Genomic DNA, 22,686 nt, shown 5'->3' on the forward strand with positions numbered 1-22,686 from the left:
CTTGTGCATCGCATTGTATTAATTTGATGCTTCATGATTTTGGGAGTGGAGAGAAGACCACATTGCCTAAAATAAAGTCTATATTAGCTGAAGCAAAAGTAGTGGTGGTTTATCTCTATAACCGTGGGAGAGTGTTAGCTTGGTTATGGAAGTTGACCATAGGCAGAGAGTTACATAGATCTTGTGTAACTAGGTTTGTTACTCAGTTTTACACATTGCGGAGCCGCATGTGGGAGAATAGACATCACGTGCAGGTGTTGTTTGTTTATGAATATTGGAGAAAGAGTAATTTTGCAAAAAAACTCGATGGAAAGAGAGTTGAGAGAATAGTTGCAAAGGAGTCTTTCTGGAATAATGTTTATTTCTCTTGTCAAGTGATGGCTCCATTAGTGGATGTTTTGAGAATGGTGGATAGAGAAGAGAAGCCGTGTATGGGCTATATATATGAGGCTATGAGGAGGGCTGATGTCACAGCCCGATTTTCTAAACAATTAAAATAATGAATATTTGAAATATAAATATCTCAAACATCACTATATCCAATTGTCTAAAAACCCAGGCTATGACGGGGTGGATACAACACATGTCAAAACCTAAAACTGACATCACAACAGGATCAACTTAACAACAAAAATCTCCAAAATTCTCTTTATTACTTTATCAAAGTCTATCTTCCATCCAAAAACCATAAATATAACATTCTAAGAATAACAGGTCCTCAACATCGTATTCTCATTCCATATGAAAAGGAAACTACGTTATTACATACTTCCAAAAAAATTTTAGACCTAATAGAATAAACTCCTTACGGATTTGCTCCAATTTGCAAGAATCCAAATCACACGCCAAACTCCATCGCCTTCCACCTATGTTCCCAAGAACACACCCACGTTGCCAAAACAAAGCAAACATGGGTCAGCAAATTGAATTTGCTGGTATGAGTAGACTAAATACATATAAACATTTCAAACTTTACTTATCCAACTAACACTTTAAATCTATCATAACCTAATCATTCTCAGCTTGGAAGACAGGTAGTTCCGTCATCTCAACCGGCATAGTTCTTCCCAAGCAAAACTTATATTATCTTAACTCATTCTAATACCTCGTTTTAATATCTAAATACCGGAATTTAAAACGTACCGATATCCACTGCTGTATAAGGGTAGGACCGCGTCCCTGCACAAAATGTTATTAAGTCCTACCCTCCTGCAAAAGAAAGTTAGAACTTGCATATAACATATGTAGATATCCTATGTATTCAAAAGTAACCCAAACACTCGCATAATCAAAGAATACAACTAACCCGCAAGGCGAATACCTTAGTTCCTCTCTAGGGCAGTCCAAACAATCTGGTCATTCATGGCACATTCAATGAATACCCCTATATAACGCTTAATCGGGCCATTTATGGCACATTCAATAAATGCCCACCTAACATATGACATCAACAGTCATAAAACTCAATTTCCAAAACTTGAGGCGTAGAGAGTTCTAAAAGGGTGCGGTACATTTTGTTTACGCATTATTGAAATTTATTTTATATATCATTTCAGAGAACGAATGAGTATCTTGATTAAATTAATTTTGGTTTACGCGTTATTAGTTTTATGGATGTCTAAGTGTCATAGCATTGCATGTATCATAAAATATTCGCAAAATCACATAGTAGTTAATACCCAAACACACGATATATATAGAGGTCTTAGCCTAAAGTCAAGTATGCTAATAGCCCTAAACCTATCTTAATAACCCAAATCATAATCCGAAGTTAAAAGGTCAAATTGGGTCAATCGGGTCAAAGTCAACCATAGTCCAAAAGTCAACTCGGTCAAAGTCAAAGTCAACCCGCCAAGGGTCAACAAATAGTCAACCAACCCCAAACTCCTCTAACCCAAAAGCCCAAAGTCTAACTTAAAAGTCAAATTTTAAAAAAACAAAAAAGAAAGATATAAGCCCACGATTTTGGCCCCAAGCCCAAAATCGCTTTTTTTCTACCGTTCATCTCCTTCACTCCTTCCTTCTCCGACCACCACCGACCACCACAACGGCCACCACCGCCACCATGACAAAAAAAAACCTAAGCGGTTTTGATCCTCACTAAAAAGCCCAATCCACCGATACCACCAAAACGCGATTTTGTTATCTTACGACAAAATCGAGGTCGAAGGCCATTACAACCCTTTTTAAAGCTTCAACTTATCACACACACCTAACTACCTCCAACCACCCATAACCAATCAATAACCAACCAATAATAACCAAAATAGTTCAAACAATGCAATAGGATTTCGCTCATGGTCACATGATTCTCCGGTCGCCATTAATGTACCATGACCAACCTTCAAAGCTCTCCACTGACACCCAATCTCCACCCACCATCACCCATCTCACACCAATTAGAACACTCACAGTTCCAACATCACCACAAATCAAAAAGAATATACTTCAAACACAAAACAGAAGTACGGTTTGGGGCTTTGAGTGGCGATGGCGGCCATCAACCACCACACCCGTTGTCGGACTTCGACGTTTTAAACTCTCAACTTGTCGAAATGGATTTATCATTAGTATTTAACAATGGTAATGGTATCTAATAGAGACGACACCATTAACGAGTTTTTTTACATTCTTTGCGACATATCATTCGTATAAATCGCTTAAAGGGGTTTACACTATACAAGATATCGATATTGGCAAAAAAAATCATGTGAACAGATATCTCAGTTTTCACAAAATCGATGGTAAACAAAATAAAAACGTGAAATATCCACTCACCAATCTAGGATTATCGGCCAGCTACAAGAAAAACTTCCTTTTCTTCTTTCGAAAAATCCCCGCTTTTAAATCTAAAAAATCGTCAATTGTTTTTCCCCGAAACTCTCGTGAGAAAACTCTATTCTGTTTTCTTTACGTTAAAAACAAAACCCCCGAATAGGGAAGAAGGTTTATCCCATAAACCCACGTCTCCTATTTCCACTAACACTTATCCTATTTTTTTTTTTTTTTTTTTTTTATTATACATTATTATTATTATTAGGAAAATAAACGAAATAAAACACGGGGTATTATAATATACACACCTTAAAAGGATCTCGTCTCGAGATTCAAGGTAGAGTGTAGATTAACCAAACAACAGTACGTCAAACAATAAAAATGAGACATATGTGTATACGCAAGTATACACACCTTAAAAGGAATACCCATATACAATATCATATAGATGGACATACTAATATTCAAATCACATACTTTGAAAGTGTGTCTATATACGTATTGAACACAAAAATACGTGTATATACTAGCATACACAACTCAAAAGAAATAAACATAATTAGTCTCTTTAATTGCCAACACTTAATTAAAATCATTCTTTCTCAGTTCAACAAATTCATATCATCAACGACTTATACTATGTCCACTATCACATAGGATCAAACACCTACAATGTGATGCATGCACACCTGCTCACACACCAACGATATGCAAGTATACACCGGTTCACACACCAACGATGCATACTAACTCTACCATCACATAGGATCAAACACCAACAATGTGTGGTATGCACACTGGATCACACTCCACGGTGTACAACAGATACACTGGATCAAACTCCAAATTTCTTACTTAGATGTTATGTATATTGGATCACACACCAACGATATACATAACTTGGACAATATATAAAAAAAACTTCAGATCCAACCTTTATCAAAAGGGTTTTCCTTATTCCTTGGGTAAATTCCAAATTACTCAAATATGAAATTTTAAAATAACAATTTCTTCTTTGACCAATACTTACTTAAAAATAGAAAACTCTGTTAGGAAAACAACACTATAACATGCTTTGAACAATTTCGATTATAAATTTCATAAGAGCTAACCGTTAAAACAACCAAAGATTTTATTTTCATAATCATACGATAAATTCTTACATGCTAAGAACCAATAAAGGAACTAGTAAACAACAAATTCAAACATACCTAACATTAACCAGTGCAGTTCTTAGCATAATGTCCCAACTGTCCACATTTATAACACTTGCCTACTAGTTCATTTGGTTTAGAACATCTTCGAATAGTATGTCTAACTTCCCCGCAGTTCAAACAATTACCATCAAATCTCTTTAGCGAAGCACTCGCGTCCTTATTCACATGCTTATTGGTTTGCCTATTATATGGGTGATGCCGACTTTTTCTCCCCGCTTGACGTGGTGACTAGAAATAAGGTGTAAGCTGGCTTGTTTTGGGGCATTCTCTTTAATCTTATCATCTTTGGGTTTATTATCCAATTGTTCATATCTTAATGCCAAATCTAACACACGATCGAAAGTTTCTGAATCAAAGGGTATCAAATAACTCGATAGATATGGCTCTAGTCCACGGATGAACTTCTGGTTCTTCTTTACTTGGGTATCCACTAGATAAGGAGCATACCTCGATAGTTCATTGAACTTAGTCACGTACTCCATAACAGTTTTCCCTCCTTGGGTTAGATTAAAGAATTCCTCAGTTAATTGTTCCTTAACAGCATTAGGAACAAACCTTCCCTCAAATCTTACCTGGAAATCCTCCCAAGTCATAGTTCCCACATCCACATTATCCTTGATAGACCTCCACCAAAATAAAGTTCCAACTGGTGAGAAGCCAACTCCTGCTTCTGCACCTCAGTGAGTTGCATCTTAGCAAACACAGACTCACACATTGTAACCCATTTCTCAGCCTCAATGGCCCCTTTCTCTCCCTTGAACTTCTTGCCTCCTAAAGTAGCAAAATCCTTGTTTCTCCTAGCAAAAGAATCTCCTAGATTAGCATGTTGACCCCTCTGAATAGTTTGTACCAACTGAGTTAATATTGCTCCCAAATCAGCAGATATGGTATTACTTCCAGTACCAGTAACGTCATTGTCCTCTCCAGCCATCACCTTAAACAAAACGGACTTCTATTAGTACTCCAAACATCTTAAACTCAAACACACCCAATCACCACATTCCGAGGATCACCTAGACCTTCCCAATCTAGGCTAACCTAAGCTCCGATACCAAAATGTCACAGCCCGATTTTCTAAACAATTAAAATAATGAATATTTGAAATATAAATATCTCAAACATCACTATATCCAATTGTCTAAAAACCCAGGCTATGACGGGGTGGATACAACACATGTCAAAACCTAAAACCCACATCACAACAGGATCAACTTAACAACAAAAATCTCCAAAATTCTCTTTATTACTTTATGAAAGTCTATCTTCCATCCAAAAACCATCAATATAACATTCTAAGAATAACAGGTCCTCAACATCGTATTCTCATTCCATATGAAAAGGAAACTACGTTATTACATACTTCCAAAAAACAGACCTAATAGAATAAACTTCCTGGACTGCTCCTTGCAAGAATCCAAATCACACGCCAGTTCCATCGCTTTCCACCTATGTTCCTAAGAACACACCCACGCCAAAACAAAACAAACATGGGTCAACAAATTGAATTTGCTGGTATGAGTATAAATAAATACATATAAACATTTCAAACTTTACTTATCCAACTAACACTTTAAATCTATCATAACCTAATCATTCTCACTTGGAAGACAGTAGTTCCGCCATCTCAACCGGCATAGTTCTTCCCAAGCAAAACTTATATTATCTTAACTCATTCTAATACCTCGCTTTAATATCTAAATACCGAATTAAAACGTCTCGATATCCATTGTCAGATAAGGGTAGGACCGTCCCCGCACAAAATGTTATTAAGTCCTACCCTCCCCGCAAAAGAAAGTTAGAGCTTGCATATAACATATGTAGATATCCTATGTATTCAAAAGTAACCCAAACACTCGCATAATCAAAGAATACAACTAACCCCAGAAAGGCTTAATACCTTAGTTCCTCTCTAGGCAGTCCAAACAATCAATGGTCATTCATGGCACATTCAATGAATACCCCTATATAACGCTTAATCCGCCATTTATGGCACATTCAATAAATGCCCACCTAACATATGACATCAATTATAAAACTCAATTTCCAAAACTTGAGGCTAGAGAGTTCTAAAAGGGTATTGGTACATTTTGTTTACGCATTATTGAAATTTATTTTATATATTATTTCAGATAACGAATGAGTATCTTGATTAAATTAATTTTGGTTTACGCGTTATTAGTGTTATGGATGTCTAAGTGTTATAGCATCAAGGTCATAAAATACTGCAAAATCACATAGTAGTTAATACCCAAACACACGTATATATAGAGGTCTTAGCCTAAAGTCAAGTATGCTAATAGCCCTAGACCTATCTTAATAACCCAAATCATAATCCGAGTTAAAAGGTCAAATTGGGTCAACTAGTCAAAGTCAACCATAGTCAAAAGTCAACTCTGGTCAAAGTCAAAGTCAACCTGCCAAGGGTCAACAACAGTCAACCAACCCCAAACTCCTCTAACCCAAAAGCCCAAAGTCTAACTTAAAAGTCAAATTTAAAAAAAAACAAAAAAAAAGAAAGATATAAGCCCACGATTTTGGCCCAAGCCCAAAATCGTTTTTGCTAAATGCTCATCTCCTTCACTCCTTCCTTCTCCAAAACCACCACCACCACCACAACAGCCACCACCGCCACCATGACAAAAAAACCAAATGGTTTTGATCATCACTAAAAGCCCAATCCACCGATACCTCAAAAATGCGATTTTGTTATAATCGACAAAATCGAGGTCGACGATTACAACCCTTTTTTTAAAGCTTCAAAGCCATTTTCAATACTCACACACACCTAACTACCTCCAACCACCCATAACAAATCAATAACCAACCAATAATAACCAAAATAGTTCAAACAATGCAATAGGATTTCGCTCATGGTTGGGCCGCTCTGCCGCCATTAACACCATGACCAACCTTCAAAGCTCTCACAACACCCAATCTCCAGTCCACCATCACCCATCTCACACCAATTAGAACACTCACAGTTCCAACATCACCACAAATCAAAAAAGTATATACTTCAAACACAAAACAGAAGTACGGTTTGGGGGCTTTTGGTGCCGATGGCGGCGCCATCAACCAACCATTATCCGCACTTCGGGTAGTTTTAAACTCTCAACTTGTCGAATGGATTTATCAGAAGTACTTAACAATGGTAATGGTATCTAATAGAGACTTTAATGAAGACACCATTAATGAGTTTTTACATGACATTCGTTATAAATCGATTACTACAATATTAAAGGGGTTTACACTATACAAAGATATCGTATTGGCAAAAAAAAAACATCATGTGAACAGTATCTCGTATCACAAAATCGATGGTAAACAAAAATAAAACGCGGAAATATCCACTCACCTGCAATCTCCGATTATCAATAAGACTACAAGAAAAAAAAGTTCCTTTTCTTCTTTCTCGAAAAATCCCCGTTTTTCTCTAATGCTAAAACAAGTGTCAGTGTTTTTTCCCCCAGAAACTCTCGTGAGAAAACTCTATTCTGTTTTCTTTCTGTTAAAAACAAAACCCCCCCGAAATAGGGAAGAAGGTTTATCCCATAAACCCACGTCTCCTATTTCCACTAACACTTATCCTATTTTTATTTTTTTCTATTATACATTATTATTATTATTAGGAAAATAAACGAAATAAAACACGGGGTGTTATAGCTGAGGAGCAAATTGAAAAGAACTTGGGATCGGACACAAAGGCATGGACGAAGGTGAAGACTATTATATTGACAAGAGGTGGGAATATCAACTCCATCGTCCATTGCATGCAAGTTACAACTTCTATGTTTTTTTTTTAAAAATTAGCAAACATGGATGTCATTATTTCTACTTGAGCCTTGAGGTATATATTAAGTACTGGCTCCAAACATTTTGGTATGAAGCCTGGTTTTATCTAAATCCGTCAATCTATTTCAAGGAAACTAAAGTTGTGATGGAGACAAACAGTGTAGTTAAGGCAAGTCTTTTTAAAGCTATGGCGGTGCTTATACCTGAGTCTGAGTCGGAGAAAGCAATGGATCAATTGAAACTTTATAGAGATGCAGAGGGGACATTTGGAATAAAGGCCGCCATAAGTTGAAGAGAGACTATGCAACCCCTTAAGCTTTCATTTGATATAATAATTTAATTTAGTAGTATTTGTATTGTATCTTTTCAATTACTAACTTTAACATCATCATAACGTGTTAAATATAGATGAATGGTGGTTGCAATTTGGAAGTGATGCACTTAGCCTCGCAAAATTTACGGTTAAAGTTTTATCACAAACATGTAGTGCATCACCATGTGAACGTAACTGGAGTGCCTCTGATAATGTAAGTACCATACATTAACTAATAGAGTCAAAAACTACATTAGTCATGTAATGGTTATCTCTACAACTCTATGTAATTATTTTAATATGTTTTCTTTTTTTTGTTCTCTCATTTCAATTTCAGTTACATTCAAAGAAGAGGAATTGCCTTCTTCAATCAAAATTGAATGATCTTGTCTACATTCAATACAATCGAATGCTAGAGAAGCGATTCAAAGAAAGGTTGGCCGACAGTGATAGTGATCCTATTCTTTTGAAAGAAGTTGATGATTGAGTCATACCAAGTGAGATGCAACTTTAAGAATTCGTGATGGATGGTGATGACCTCACTTGGGAGCAAGTTCGAGCAATGAGGGGAGCTAATATTGATGTGGGGCCAAGTACAAGGAATAGAACTAGAAACTCGGTGACAATTCGATGAAGCTGACAAAGATGATGAGGTGGACTTGGAGGGTCGTACAGGAGCTGGAGAGCATGGTGAAGGAAGTCGAGATGACGATGTTAATGAAAGTGATGTTGACGATATTGATATAGATATTGAAGCTGGAGATGATCAGTAGTCATTAGTCATGGAAGCTTTGTTGGCAATTTAGCATTTTAAGTGTTTGTTGACTTGTGGTCTTTTTGTCTAAACTATTAGAGTATTAGTACTATGGAGAATAGCTTAAATGCTTAACTTCGCTAAACTTTAAAGTTTTTTTTTTTGACTGTGATATTAGCATATATTGCTATTTGGCTTCATCAATTATGATATGCAGTATACACTTTTGAGTTCTTAATTAGCTCTCCATTATTGTTGTGTTTTTTCTTTTGCTTTGTAAACCAAGTAAATAGAGTATGGAACAACTCTGCTGGGAATCGAACCCATAATCTCTGGTTTTATAGACCAGTGCCTTATCCATTAGGCCACATAGTCGTTTGTTGGTTTTATTATGTTGGTATATCAATGCTTTTACTTGTTAATTATATTTAAGTAATTTAACAGGTATATGTATAGAAATATAGTGTTTAGAAAAAATCGCCCGAGTAATCATAATTAATCCCCGACCGAGTAGACCTACTCGCTACTCGCTTTTCGACTAAGTAGCGTCCGATTTCTGATTTAACTGCACAGTAAATATATTACACTTTGTGGCATTAATTTCACGAATGATATCAGTGTTTCTCTCAACTTTCTTCTCCATTAGCAATAATAAAAGGGTTTTTATAGATTTGTACTCCTATTCGAAAACAAAATTAGACTCCCCAAATTCAGGGAAATCTTGCCCCCCCAAACTCACATAATTAATCCAAAAAAATTCTCCGTTATCTTGTGGTGAAATGTCCCAACTACCCTTTTATGTATAAAAATACCTAAATGTCCCCTTGACTTCAGAAGACCAAGTTTTTTTTAAAAAAAAAGAGCACACATGTTAGCATCTTATTCACTCTAATCAGCGCTTACGATTGCAAGACCAAAAATCATACCTTAAATTTTAACCAACAGTAATTTTTAGTAGGGTTTACTATTCTCTCTCATATTCTCCTCCATCTTACATTATCTTCTCCACTACTAACTCTTAAAATGTCGTTTGCTTCTTGTTTATCCCAAATAACCTGTTATCATGGAGATCTAGTATGCATTAAAAGTTCCAAGATAGAGAAGAATTTTGGTCGATTGTTCTATGGATGTAGACATTACGATAAGACCAACCCAAAAGCTTCTTGTGAATTTTTCAACTGGGTTGATAAGTGTTCAAATCGTTTACAAAACAAGGAAGAAGCATTGGAGGCAAGAATTGAAGCTTTAAAAGCAAAAAATCGTCAACTACTGAAGATGGTTAATTGTCAATTGGAGTTGAAGGTGAAGAAGATCAACAAAATCAAATGGTTACTGGTTGTTTGCATTATTGTACTTTTGAAATTATGGTTATCTTAGAATGGAGGTGTTTCTCTTGTTCCAGGTTTGTATTAGGGGGCAAGTTTAAATAAAATAGTAATGTTGGGGGGTGTTTCTCTAATTATAGGTTTATATTGGGGGTGCAAGTCTAAATAAAAAATTAGTAAGTAGTGTAATTCGGGTGTAGTTATTCTAGTTATACTTATAGTCTTGATTGACTGAAAAGCAACTAGAACTTTGAGTTAGAACTGTGAGTTATGAATGACAAACTCGATGTACTTTTGCCATTAATGGTCTGGAGTTATGGAGTTAGGTATTAGGAAAAAATGAATTCTTTTGACTAGATAGTGGGATAAAAATTGGAAACTAATTTTTCTATTCTTATAAACCATTTCTAGCAAGTTCCAAAAAGAGCAAACAACTCTATAAAAGTTTCTTCTCTCAGACCATTGCAATCTCACATTTCATTTTTAGTTGTGTTGTAGTTCTTAAATTCCTTGTAGAAATGGTGAAGGTGAAGTTTTGCTCGATGGAGGTGGATCATGACAAAATAGATGAATCTTGTGCTGCTATCACTACTATGTTGAAAGCACGAGTGAATAGTAGAGTTTTCATGGAGGTTGTTTTGAAGGATGATAAGTTGAGGTTAACTTCATGCCATAATTGTAGGGAATTTTGTTTCATAGAGAAGGAACGTGGAGAAGGAAGTGGAAGTCATGCACAAGCTAAAGAATCATATGGTCCACCACCAGGTTATGAGCATGTAGAGCTGAGAGATCAACTCGAGGGAAAAATGTACCTCTAGTTCCAATTCCAGCTCTAGCTCCTGCTCTTGGATTTGTTAGGAGATCTCCAAGGCATCCAGTTCCAGTTCCAGCACCACCAAAACCTCAACAAAGGCAGCAACTTAAGGAAGTGGTTCAAGCACTTCCTGCTGCTGGTGTGCCCATGCCGAAGCTTAAGAAGTGATGTTGTTATGTTGAACTGATGTTGTCTTTGTCTAGTTTGTTTTGGTGTAGGTTGTTTTATGGGTTCTATTGAGTGCTCTTGTCTGTGTTAAGCACTATTAAGAATGGTTGAAATGTTTTGAGTCTTTTGTTGAGTGCTGTCTTCAGTGCTCTTGTTATGTGTTGATCACTCTTTGAAGTGTTTCTTCTGTGTCAGGAGTCCTGTAAATGTTGCAGTAGCTTTAATATTAACTTTTTAGTTTTAAGTTGCTTACCTTTCTTGTATTAATCTTGTAAATAGAAACAACCACTTGTAATATCACCTCATCATGATCATAACAAATTAAAGACTCAAACAAAAGAAAACCATCAAATTTCATAAGTAAAAACTGCATAAGTAACAACTTCACTAGCATGAGTACCCTTTAACAAATTAACAAAAAACAAAGTGTCTACTAACAATGCAATCAAGTGACAACTTCACTAACCTTTACTCCAAATGACTACTAACAAAAAACCAAGTGTCTTAGTACTAACAAAGCATTAGTTACTAACAAAAAAACTTAAGTACACTCCTATACCAACCCCCATCCCCATCACTTGGGTCTGACAACTTGGAACTTCTTCCTTGATGTTGGCAAGGGGCCGGGAGCAAGAGGAGGCAATCTTTTCATAGTTGCTTTGAATGGTGCATCCCCCACTTGTCCTGGTGGCACCCAAGGCTGAGATGCTGGTCCTGGTGGCTTAAATGGGAGTTGATTTTTTTCCATGTGGCCTTGGCCTTTTGGTTGCTATTGGTGCCCTGACAATTCCCCCATCAGTAAATGACACCTGGGCTGTTGTAAGCACACTAGTGGATGACTTAGCTGATTGTTTAGCCAAGAAATCACCAAATGTGTGCCTTTGTTATGGTGCCTGATAAAAAAACTGTAGACACCCCATTTTTACACCCCCGGCATAATTCATTCATGATTTTGCCTTGAATTAAATTTGATCATATAAGGTGATTTGCTTTCTAGAGTCTTCATTTCTATATCAATCTTCTTTCATTTCATCTTCTTTTAGCGTCTTTAGGCTCTCCCCATCATGTTCTAGCTATGGCTGAAGTTTCCTTGCTTTCTGAGTTTTGAGCTAAAAATAACCAAAATGCCCCTGTAACCCTTTGGAGCCCAAATATCGTTTTTTCCTCTCTTTCTTTGGATGAGATTATTTCATATTTTAATTCCCTTGAAAAATCCTTCGAAATGAGTACAAGCTTGCCTAGGTTCCTTTTGGATTTCAGAAACCCTAATCTTACCCTATCCCGTTCCAACCCGTCGTGCACGCGATTCAGTGTAATATATTTTTGGAGTAAGTTTTTGACCCAAGGGTATTTTTAAGAGTTCATGGACCTTACTAACGTATTAATTAACAATTTTTGTGAAGAAGAGTTTACCTAATTTTGACCTGGTCAAAGGGAATTTGCAGCATTGAAAATATGGTCAAAATGGGCTTTTTGGTTGGATTTAGACTTGTGCTCGTGGGCTGTGGATCCAGCTCGAGTTGGAACTTTTCATTAGGTTTTCTAGCCCATTTTCAAGCCTCCAAAAACCTAGAGAACCTTCCTTATTTGTTTGATTTGATTTGATCCCAAAAATCAAGAATATTCTAGAGAATATGCCATTTTGGAGCCAAGTTTGGAAACCCTGGATTATGGGCTCATTAAGGACGTGTAGGGTTTGATTATTTGCCCTAATCCATCTAAAATATCCAAAAACCAAGGGCCAAGATCGCACCCCTTTTCCCACCTCTTGAATCAAGGGCCAGATTTAGGAGGTGCAACCAAAAAGATATCAAGCCATTGTATTTTTCTTCATCAATACTCAGCCATTGGATCAAACTCATTACCATATTTGAATCCACGCCCAAAAACTATAAATATGAGTCTCATTCACCCACAAAAAAACATCTGGAGCTAGGAATTCGGAGTTAATAATCTGGACCTAGCTATTCAGAGCTAATAGCCTAGTAGTTTTCTTTTCTTGAGTGTTCTTATTTTTTTTCTTTCTAGTTCATCATTTTAGAGTAGAATTTCTTTAGTTTAATATGGAGTTGAAGGTAAAATTTTGACTTTGAGGTTTTTCTAATGAAGTTCTTCGTGTTCTTCGTTTTTATCCTTCTTTTTCCCTCTTTCGATCTTGAGTAGAAACTTCTTTTCACCAAAAGTTGTTTTTTTTTCTCAAGTCACCTGTTTCAATCCAAAAATCACAGTTGTCAATTCTAGATCAAGTTTATCATCATCATTCATCAACAATCAATCAAGATCATCAATCAATCAATCTACAATCAAGTATGAGACAACATTCAAAACAAGGTGACATCTTTCTTTTCTCTTTTATTTAATTTAGCATTGCATATTAGGTTATTTTTTTAGTTTTATTATAGCATATAGTTATTAGTTTTTAAATAATTTAGTGAAGATCATCCAACTTGGTAGATTAATTTTCAAGCTTTCTTCGTTCGCCTATCTTAAAACATTACACCTTAATAGAAGTAAGGCTGGCTTTTACCAGGCGAGTGTGGGTGCCTAACACCTTCCCACATCGTACCTTGACTCCCGAACCCAATAATCATCTAGTTTCGAGGGCTAGTCCTTCATATAGGTTTTACTCAACTTTTCCTTAATAAAGTTAGTGGCGACTCTAAAATCAATTGCATAGACCTAGGTACATATTTTTGTGCGTACAGGTTTTTTGGCGACTCTGCTGGGGATCACCCTAGAGAGTCAAACTTACTTTTTCTTTTGAGGTGTTTCAGTTAAGATAGGAAAGAAGAAGGCTTATCCGGAAGCCAGTTGGAATAGAAAGCCAGGGTTAAGGTTATCTCGTGCAACCGTTAACTCGCTTATGGAAATGGAGAATCTACCAACTAATTCTCCTCAAGGGTCTCTTCCACTAGCGTCTCAGCTAATGGTTAGTTCCCCGCTTATCTCTCAAGGTGAACAATCATTGTCTAGCAATGGACAACCACCCCAAGGAGGTGGTTAGAGTCCAACATCACCCCCTCCTGGATCAAAAGAACTAATGAGACAAGCAATGGAGAGAATATTTCAAGAAATGCTACCAAAATTCATGAACATGGGGCAAGGACAATTGTCTCAAGGGCAATCCACTCCACTACCACCACCAAGTTTTAACCTACCTACTCCACAAGCTCAGCTGCCTACTAGGAATTTCATGCATCGATCCACCCAAATACAACTTCCTATACCAACTCAGACTCCAAGCCAACCCATCTCTTATATCGACCCTACCTACATGGCACAACCCACCGTTCACCATTCATACTACAACCCAAACCAATATACATCCACACCCATGTTCACCCCAAATTTATTCCAACCCATGAGCTCTACACCATTCATGTTCCATCCTCCATACATCACACAGACACCACAACCTACCACCTACATGAACACCCAAAATCAAAATCCTATAAGCCAAGATCAATACCAAGGCCCAGTGGTAGACAGATTGAAAAAGATTGAGGAAGCACTAACAAAGATCAAAGCGGACGAGTTTGACTTGGATAGTCTCTGTCTATATCCACAAATCAGGGTTCCACATGGTTTCGAATTCCCTAAGATGGAGAGATATGACGGAACTGGGTGTCCTAAATCCCATGTGAAAATGTACGCTAGCTACTTGCAGCCTATGGGGATCGGACCAGAACTATTGGTCCAATTATTCCAGAGGAGTTTAAAGGGTGCAACACTGACTTGGTGGATGAACACAGATGCTCAGAAGATGAGAACATGGGTTCAACTTGCAATAGCTTTTGTGACCCATTTTTCATACAATACAGACATCCAGATGGGTCAAAGACAATTGTAGGCACTCAAGCAAGGTCCAACTGAGACATTCACCGAATATGTAATCAGGTGGAAGACCAAAGCAGCTCAGATTCTAGGCAGGCCATCAGAGACAGAACAGATTTGAATGGTGGTAAAAAGTTTGAACTCCGAATATGCAAATCGATTGAGTCTCAGCTATCATCCATCTTTTCAGGCTTTGGTTTCGGTAGGGACTCAAATTGAAGATGCTTTAGCCAATGGAACTATGACTTCGATTATTTCTTCAGGTCTAAGTGATGCTCAAAAGAAGAAGCCACCTTCAGTTACTATCAACAAGGAGAAGGGCACACACGTCGTAGCCACACAAGTCCAGTCTCAACCCCATACACAAATCCAATAAAAGGTGACAACTCATCCTTCTTCCAATCAGATTGCATATCCTCCAAGATAACAAGGATATCAAAATAGAGGGTTCCCTAAGCCATAGAGGCAGTTCACAGAGCTACCGTACCCATTGTCGGTCACTCTCAAGGCTTTGATCCAGCAAGGCCTAGTTACACCATTGCAGCCTAGGCATCCTCCGAATCCACTACCATATTGGTATGATGCCTCTAAACATTGTGATTTCCATCAGTCTCTTAGACATCCTACAGAGAAGTGTGGAGCTCTTAAGCATGCGATACAAGATTTGATCGAATCAGGGAGAATTGATGCATCACATCTTGGTACTCCAAATGTTGCAACGAATCCATTACCATACTACAATGGAGAAGTTCACACATTAGAGCTTGTCAAGCAAAATCTGGCCTCATTCATTACCCTACTCAAGCAAGCATCCAAGGTTAGTGCCATGTCGCTCTTCAAGCCGTTCAATTTTCAAGATGCAATTAAAGATTACAATGTTCAAACACAAGCAAGGCCCAATGCCAAGGCTATATCGTTGGATGAAAAAGTGGCCCCTCTGTTTGCTGAATCACCAACTAAGAAAACACCATTACCGACTCCACCTTTGTTGCATGTTCTAGATAAGGAGTTTGATAAGCCCAAAGATAAGGTATATACTTCACCATCTTCTTTACGACAGTTGAAGGTTTGTGAGCCAAGTTTGTTAGAAGACCAAGAGGTCCAAGAAGTGGTACTTGAGAAGTCTACCAAGTCTATGTTTGAACCGGATGACCAGGATTCTCAAAACATCTCCCTAATAGATGATGCAGAAGATTATGGTACCGAGCTCTTTGACATGTTTTGTCCTCCTATTTTTGATGAAGGAAAAGATTCCATTTCTGCTATCAAGATCACTTCACTAGAATACAACGAAAATGACTATAGTGATGCTTTCACAGTACTTTTCTCTGAATACCAGCTTATAATGGCCAAGCAAGATTCCAATGATAAGCATTTTGAGCGTCTTACTACTAGTCTCAAAGACTTGACATCTTCCTCACACTTAGAAGATCAGATGCCGAGCTCAAGAAAATTGAAGTCATTTGCCATTGCAATATTCTGGCAGGTTATTCTTCTAATTACCTTATTGGTATTTGGTGAATGGGACTACTCTATGTTTGTCTCTTCAAGATTTAGTTCTTATCAAATCCAGAGCGAGTTGACAATAGAGAGGTTGGGAAACACCACCAACCATGGTCATATGAAATGGCCATTCAATCATCACCACTACTTTCAAGATAGGGGCACGTCTAGGCACTCATGTGTCTTTGATGTCATTCATGCACTAAACCCAGGATGGAAAGTCGACTTCGGTGGTGTGTGGCGTATAAATCACAGAGCATCAAGAAATTTGATATGTTGCTCATGGAGATACCGTATCATTCAGGAAATTCATCACTCATGCATGGAGTTGCAACACTGGTTGAGGGGTTCCGGATCAATATATCTCATATATTTGATCCCGGTCCGCTGCTTAGCACAGATAAGTTTTTTACTCTAAATTAGTTTGTTCTATTCGTTTATGAAAAAAAAAAAAAAAAAGAAATCCAAAATCCAAAAAAAATCAGATATTTCAAAAATCCAAAAAAATCAGATATTTCAAAAATCCAAAAAAAATCCAGATATTTCAAAAGACAAAAAAATAAATAAATAAAATAAAATAAAATAAAATAATAAAAAAATAATAAAAAATACAAAAATACAAAAAAAATCAAAAAAGTTTTCAAAATCCCACAGAATATGATTTACCCACTTGCTTTAGTGCAAGATGATTGAATGACTTGTGCAGATTATTATGATCCCCTCCCCCAACGATAAAAAAGGAATGGACAATGAAGCTGCTGAGTCCATTCTTTCTCATGAGCAGTCTGAGAATTGACAGACGCTAGTCATTGTGGAGACAAAGACCATCAACCTTGGCACCACAGATGAACCACATTATATACAGATTGGTATAACATTGATCCCCTCTGAGCGTTAAAGCCTGATCAAATTACTGAAGGAATCCATAGAAGTGTTGATCATACCTATGACAATCTATTGTCTTAAGGTGGTACATGATTTTCATTGTTCGAAGATGAGAGAATAACTCACCGAGAAGAAGAAATTGAGGAGGAAGAAAGTTTAGCGGTTGTGTTTGAGAAGATTTTTTAAATGTCTAAGATCACCAACATCAACATCAGCATTCAGCATTATGCATTTACCCTCGTGGAAAGGGCAAAACTCCACAACATCATTTGATCAACTACCCTACTAAAGAAAGGGAATATTCTGCATTCCATCAATCAACGGCTACTTAGCCAATCATCCAATCAGCTACCCTACTGTGGAGAGGGCAAACTCCATATTGCATCATCAACATCCATTTGCATCCATCAAAGACATGAGAGCTATCTATCAAAGAAGTCAGCTGACTCGAATCTGACTACATCAAAGAGCAGAATGCTAAGAGGAGTTCATCTATGACCAACATTCTTGAAAGCCGTGATATGAAGGAGGGCATTGATTTTCTACTGGGACTTAGATACCAATGGAGACAGATTGTTGCAAGTAAAGCTGAGCAAGCAGATCCAGACTAGAGTGGAATCTATGAACCAGAAAGTTCAAACCCAATAGTGAATGTCCATTCACTATGAAGATTCTATATGGAAAATCCTACCAATTCCGACCAATTAAAGAGATACTACTTTTTACCCAACTTTGTTTATTTTAAGATGAAGAGTATAGTGGAAATCTTAGAGAGACGATGGAACAGGCCATCTTTGATCGTTTTGTTTTTAGCTTCATAAGCCCACCTAATATAATATGTTCCCGTTTGAAGCCCATTTGAGCCTTAGCGTATTCTTTTGTTTCCCACAATATAAACCCATATCTTTTAGAAAGCCTAATAAATCCTTGGCCTACCCATAGATTACCCATACCCAATCTTATAGAACTTGTCATAGTCCAAGGGCATCATTAGTTCATTACATCCATATTTGATCATATGTATCGGACCTTCAATCACATTGTTTCACATGCAAATATGTTATATTCCAAAATATCCCAAATAAGGTGGATATTTCTTGATATATCATGAAAAAAAAAAATATAATGGTAAATATTAAATAAAATTGTTATATAACTCAAAAAATGCTTAGAATTGCAAATAAAATAAAATCAACATTTGCGGGTCCAAAATGGAAAACCTAAATCCCCAAATATCGGGGTACTATGATCATTCATTTTGAGATTTGGGATCCTCAAAATGCTTAGATCATCATCTCAAAATGGAAAACCTACCATTATTCCAATTACTCACCCCTTTATATGACAAGCTCTACTCCAAAAATATTTTTTTGATTCTATCCCTTCTTTCTGAGCCCATCACCTAAGCCTACATTATAGTCCTATGAAAGTTCGCTCTTGATCTCTAAGTCCACTATATCTCCTAGTTGAGAAGTACTTGAAAAAAAAAAAAAAAAAAAAAAAAAAAAAAAAAATGGAAGGCATTGGAGGATTCACTACTAGTGATTGCGATGTATGAGGAAGTCATCTCCAGAAGATTGGTCCTATGTTTTATGCTCTATCTATTTTGGAAGAAAGTTTTTGGGTGTCATTCAGTAAGTTGTGAATGTCAAGCAATCAAAGGGAAAATAATATCATCTACTTCATAGGTGCAAAGTTTGATCGTACTTCTATCCTATGGTCGTCCTCATGCTCATCTTCTTGTCGGTAACACATTCCCCCACCTTCATTTGTTTTTCAATCATTTGTGGTATTTCTTGTTATGTGGATAAAAAATGTTTTGTTTTCCATTGTTTTCAAAATGAATTTAAAAAAAAAAATTTGTTTTCGAAAACTTGGTTTATTTCGATTGGCTTATGATGAAAAATCTAGGATTTCAAGCACGTAGAAAATTCTGAAACAATCATATCCAAACTAAACCACGCATTGTTTTACTAACATAGCATGCATACACCACAATCTTTCTAACTATTCACGCTAACATAGTTGCATTGTTTTCATGCATATATATTGTATATTTCACTCTATTGTAATGTGTATAGAGAAATAAATTGTCTAACCTTGGTCAAAGAAGTTTCTCCCAAGTTCCACAGGTTTCCAAGACATCAGATTCCAAGAGTGAGAGCAAGGCTGCAATTGGTGAATAAAGTAAGTGAGATTCCATTATATGTTGCCCCAAAGAGTCACTGTTAGTTCGAAAGAAAAGAAAAAAAATGTGTTACCATAGCATTGCGTGGTGGACTGTGTGGCACTTCGACACGATCTGCTATTCTTCCTCTAGACGTTTGCAAGGTATGAGTTCTTATTTCCAATCTTATCTATAAAGGCTGCGGCATGAGCTTGATTCATGTCTAGACGTCAAGTGAAGTTGCATGTGATTGCGATAGTTAAAAAAACAGGTTAAAAGATTGGCTTACCATGCATGGTGCGGCAGTACTCCTCAAGCGTCGGCTTGCTGGACGCAAAGGTATGGGTTCTCCTCCTGAGCTAAGTGTTTATATAGAGCTTGAGTCGGTGCATGAGAAGGATATATTATTGGTAAGTACTCAGTACGTGTTCACGTGTTTTGAATAAGGTAAGTGGTTTTTTATAAAAAAAAAAAGGAATGAGGCGGTTTTGGTTTCTGTTTTGAGTCTGGGAAGTTTCTTTTTTGTCTCATTATTGAGATTCCTTCTTTGGTTTCTAAATGAGATGTTTGGTCTCGTATACCATATCACAGGCGGTGGGCTAGGTCCCTTTATTTGTTTTTAGTAAGTTAACTTGATACAAGATCAAACAGTTTTAAAAAACCGAAAAAGTTAGTCCCAAATCTAGTCTTTTTTTTTTTAAAAAACGCTTTTGACCCGTTTTCTTTTGGGTTTGTATAAGCCCGAGTGTCTGACCCGATTTGTTTTAGTTCACCCGGTTTGGCCTGGTTCAACCAGTTTGGCCCAGGTTGACCTGGTTGGTCCAATTGACCCGATTTTGACCAGCTGGACCGGTTTGGACAGTTTGACTAAGTTGAAAAAAAAAAAAAAAAAAAAAAAACTTTTCAAAAATAAATGATAAATACTAGTATCATGGGGTTTTTACCCTCCAGTATGAGAAAATATTCATCAAAATTTGTTTTTATATCGCACTATTGGCAACCACTTGATCATTAATATCATTTTGGTAATTCCATTTGTGCAACATTAAAATTGTTCGTGAGAACAATGTCAGTTTTTACTGACAGCCTCACGGATGGATCAGCTTGAACTCATAGTGACAGTCTTTTCCAATCCGAGTACTTGAACGTAATTGATTGATTGATTGAACTTGAATATCATCATCCCCAGCATCCATCTTTTATCTCCAACACATCTCTTATCTTCCCCAGCAGTGTTTGTCTGTGTCTTCGTCCATCTTCTTTAGAATCTCCCATCCCCAGTGGATTTTCTTGCTCTCCCCGGTGAGTCTTTCCTTTCGTCAGTGTTTGGTTATCACCATTATATGAGAATTTTTAATCTAAGTCAAAATCATGAATGAATTGATCTATCCATTTGATTTCACCAGTTTTCTAAAATGAATTTGAAAAATATCAGATTTCAAAGAATTTGTCCCTTGATTTCAAAAAGTTGTTCATCCTTATCCATCACCTTTTTTTGGCCTGAGTGTCATTATCCTAGTACACACTGATGTAATGTAAGACGTAAATACACGCATTAGAAGGTGTGATACTTTGGTTGAGTACTGAAAAAATGTAAGACGTAAAACACGCATTTGTAAGGTACGATACCATCCTCTCTTGAGTAACAACCATTTTCAACTGTGCTTTCACAAGCAACTTGAAAAAAATTGAGGATTTCAAATATCCAGGGAAAGACCCTCTTTCAAAAATATTTTTCAAATGAATTTTCAAAAAATTGCATGAGATCTTTTGGCTGGAGCTTGGCAAAAATGGTTTGTCTCCATGGCTTTGCCATTCAGTTGCAAGCAACCTCTGCCAAAGAGGGGGAACTGTAGACACCCCATATTTGCACCCCAGGCATAATTCATTCATGATTTTGCCTTGAATTAAATTTGATCATATAAGGTGATTTGCTTTATAGAGTTTTCATTTCTACATCAATCTTCTTTTAGCGTCTTTAGGGTCTCCCCATCATGTTCTAGCTATGGCTGAAGTTTCGTTGCTTTCTGAGTTTTGAGCTAAAATGACCAAAATGCCCCTATAACCCTTTGGAGCCCAAATATCGTTTTTCCTCTCTTTCTTTGGATGAGATTATTTCATATTTGAATTCCCCTCGAAAAATCCTTCGAAATGAGTACAAGCTTGCCTAGGTTCCTTTTGGATTTCAGAAACCCTAATCTTACCATATCCCGTTCCAACCCGTTGTGCGCGCAGTTCAGTGCAATATATTTTTGGAGTAAGTTTTGGACCCAAGGGTATTTTTAAGAGTTTATGGACCTTACTAATGGATTAATTAACAATTTTTGTGAAGAAGAGTTTGCCTAATTTTGACCCGGTCAAAGGGAATTTGCAGCATTGAAAATATGGTCAAAATGGGCTTTTTGGTTGGATTTGGACTTGTGCTCGTGGGCTGTGGATCCAAATCGAGTTGGACCTTTTCATTAGGTTTTCTAGCCTATTTTCAAGCCTCCAAAAACCTAGAGAACCTTCCTTATTTGTTTGATTTGATTTGATCCCAAAAATCAAGAATATTCTAGAGAATATGCCATTTTGGAGCCAAGTTTGGAAACCCTGGATTATGGGCTCATTAAGGACGTGTAGGGTTTGATTATTTGCCCTAATCCATCTAAAAGATCCAAAAACCAAGGGCCAAGATCGCACCCCTTTTCCCACCTCTTGAATCAAGGGCCAGATTTAGGAGGTGCAACCAAAAAGATATCAAGCCATTGGATTTTTCTTCATCAATACTCAGCCATTGGATCAAACTCATTACCATATTTGAATCCATGCCCAAAAGCTATAAATATGGGTCTCATTCACCCATAAAAAAACATCTGGAGTTAGGAATTCGGAGTTAATAATCTAGACCTAGCTATTCAAAGCTAATAGCCTAGTAGTTTTCTTTTCTTGAGTGTTCTTCTTATTTTTTTCTTTTCTAGTTCATCATTCTAGAGTAGAATTTCTTTAGTTTAATCTGGAGTTGAAGGTAAAATTTCAACTTTGAGGTTTTTCTAATGAAGTTCTTCATGTTCTTCGTCTTTAACCTTCTTTTCCCCTCTTTCGATCTTGAGTAGAAGCTTCTTTTTATCAAAAGTTGTTTTTTTTTTCTCAAGTCACC

The 22,686-nt window shown here is 36.9% G+C and overlaps 1 long non-coding RNA gene across 1 annotated transcript; it reads right to left on the bottom strand.

The window, feature by feature from the left end:
• Positions 1–11,565: 11,565 nt before the first annotated feature.
• Positions 11,566–19,927, bottom strand: LOC147505696 (uncharacterized). The gene is made up of 4 exons (XR_015220653.1): positions 19,837–19,927; positions 19,642–19,746; positions 19,480–19,549; positions 11,566–13,363 (listed from the first exon to the last, which is right to left on the bottom strand). It is a non-coding gene; the product is annotated as an uncharacterized LOC147505696 (long non-coding RNA).
• Between the last annotated feature and the right edge of the window lie 2,759 nt (positions 19,928–22,686).

This window comes from Coptis chinensis, chromosome 4 (assembly GCF_015680905.1).
Source record: "Coptis chinensis isolate HL-2020 chromosome 4, ASM1568090v1, whole genome shotgun sequence".
Taxonomy (NCBI): domain Eukaryota; kingdom Viridiplantae; phylum Streptophyta; class Magnoliopsida; order Ranunculales; family Ranunculaceae; genus Coptis; species Coptis chinensis.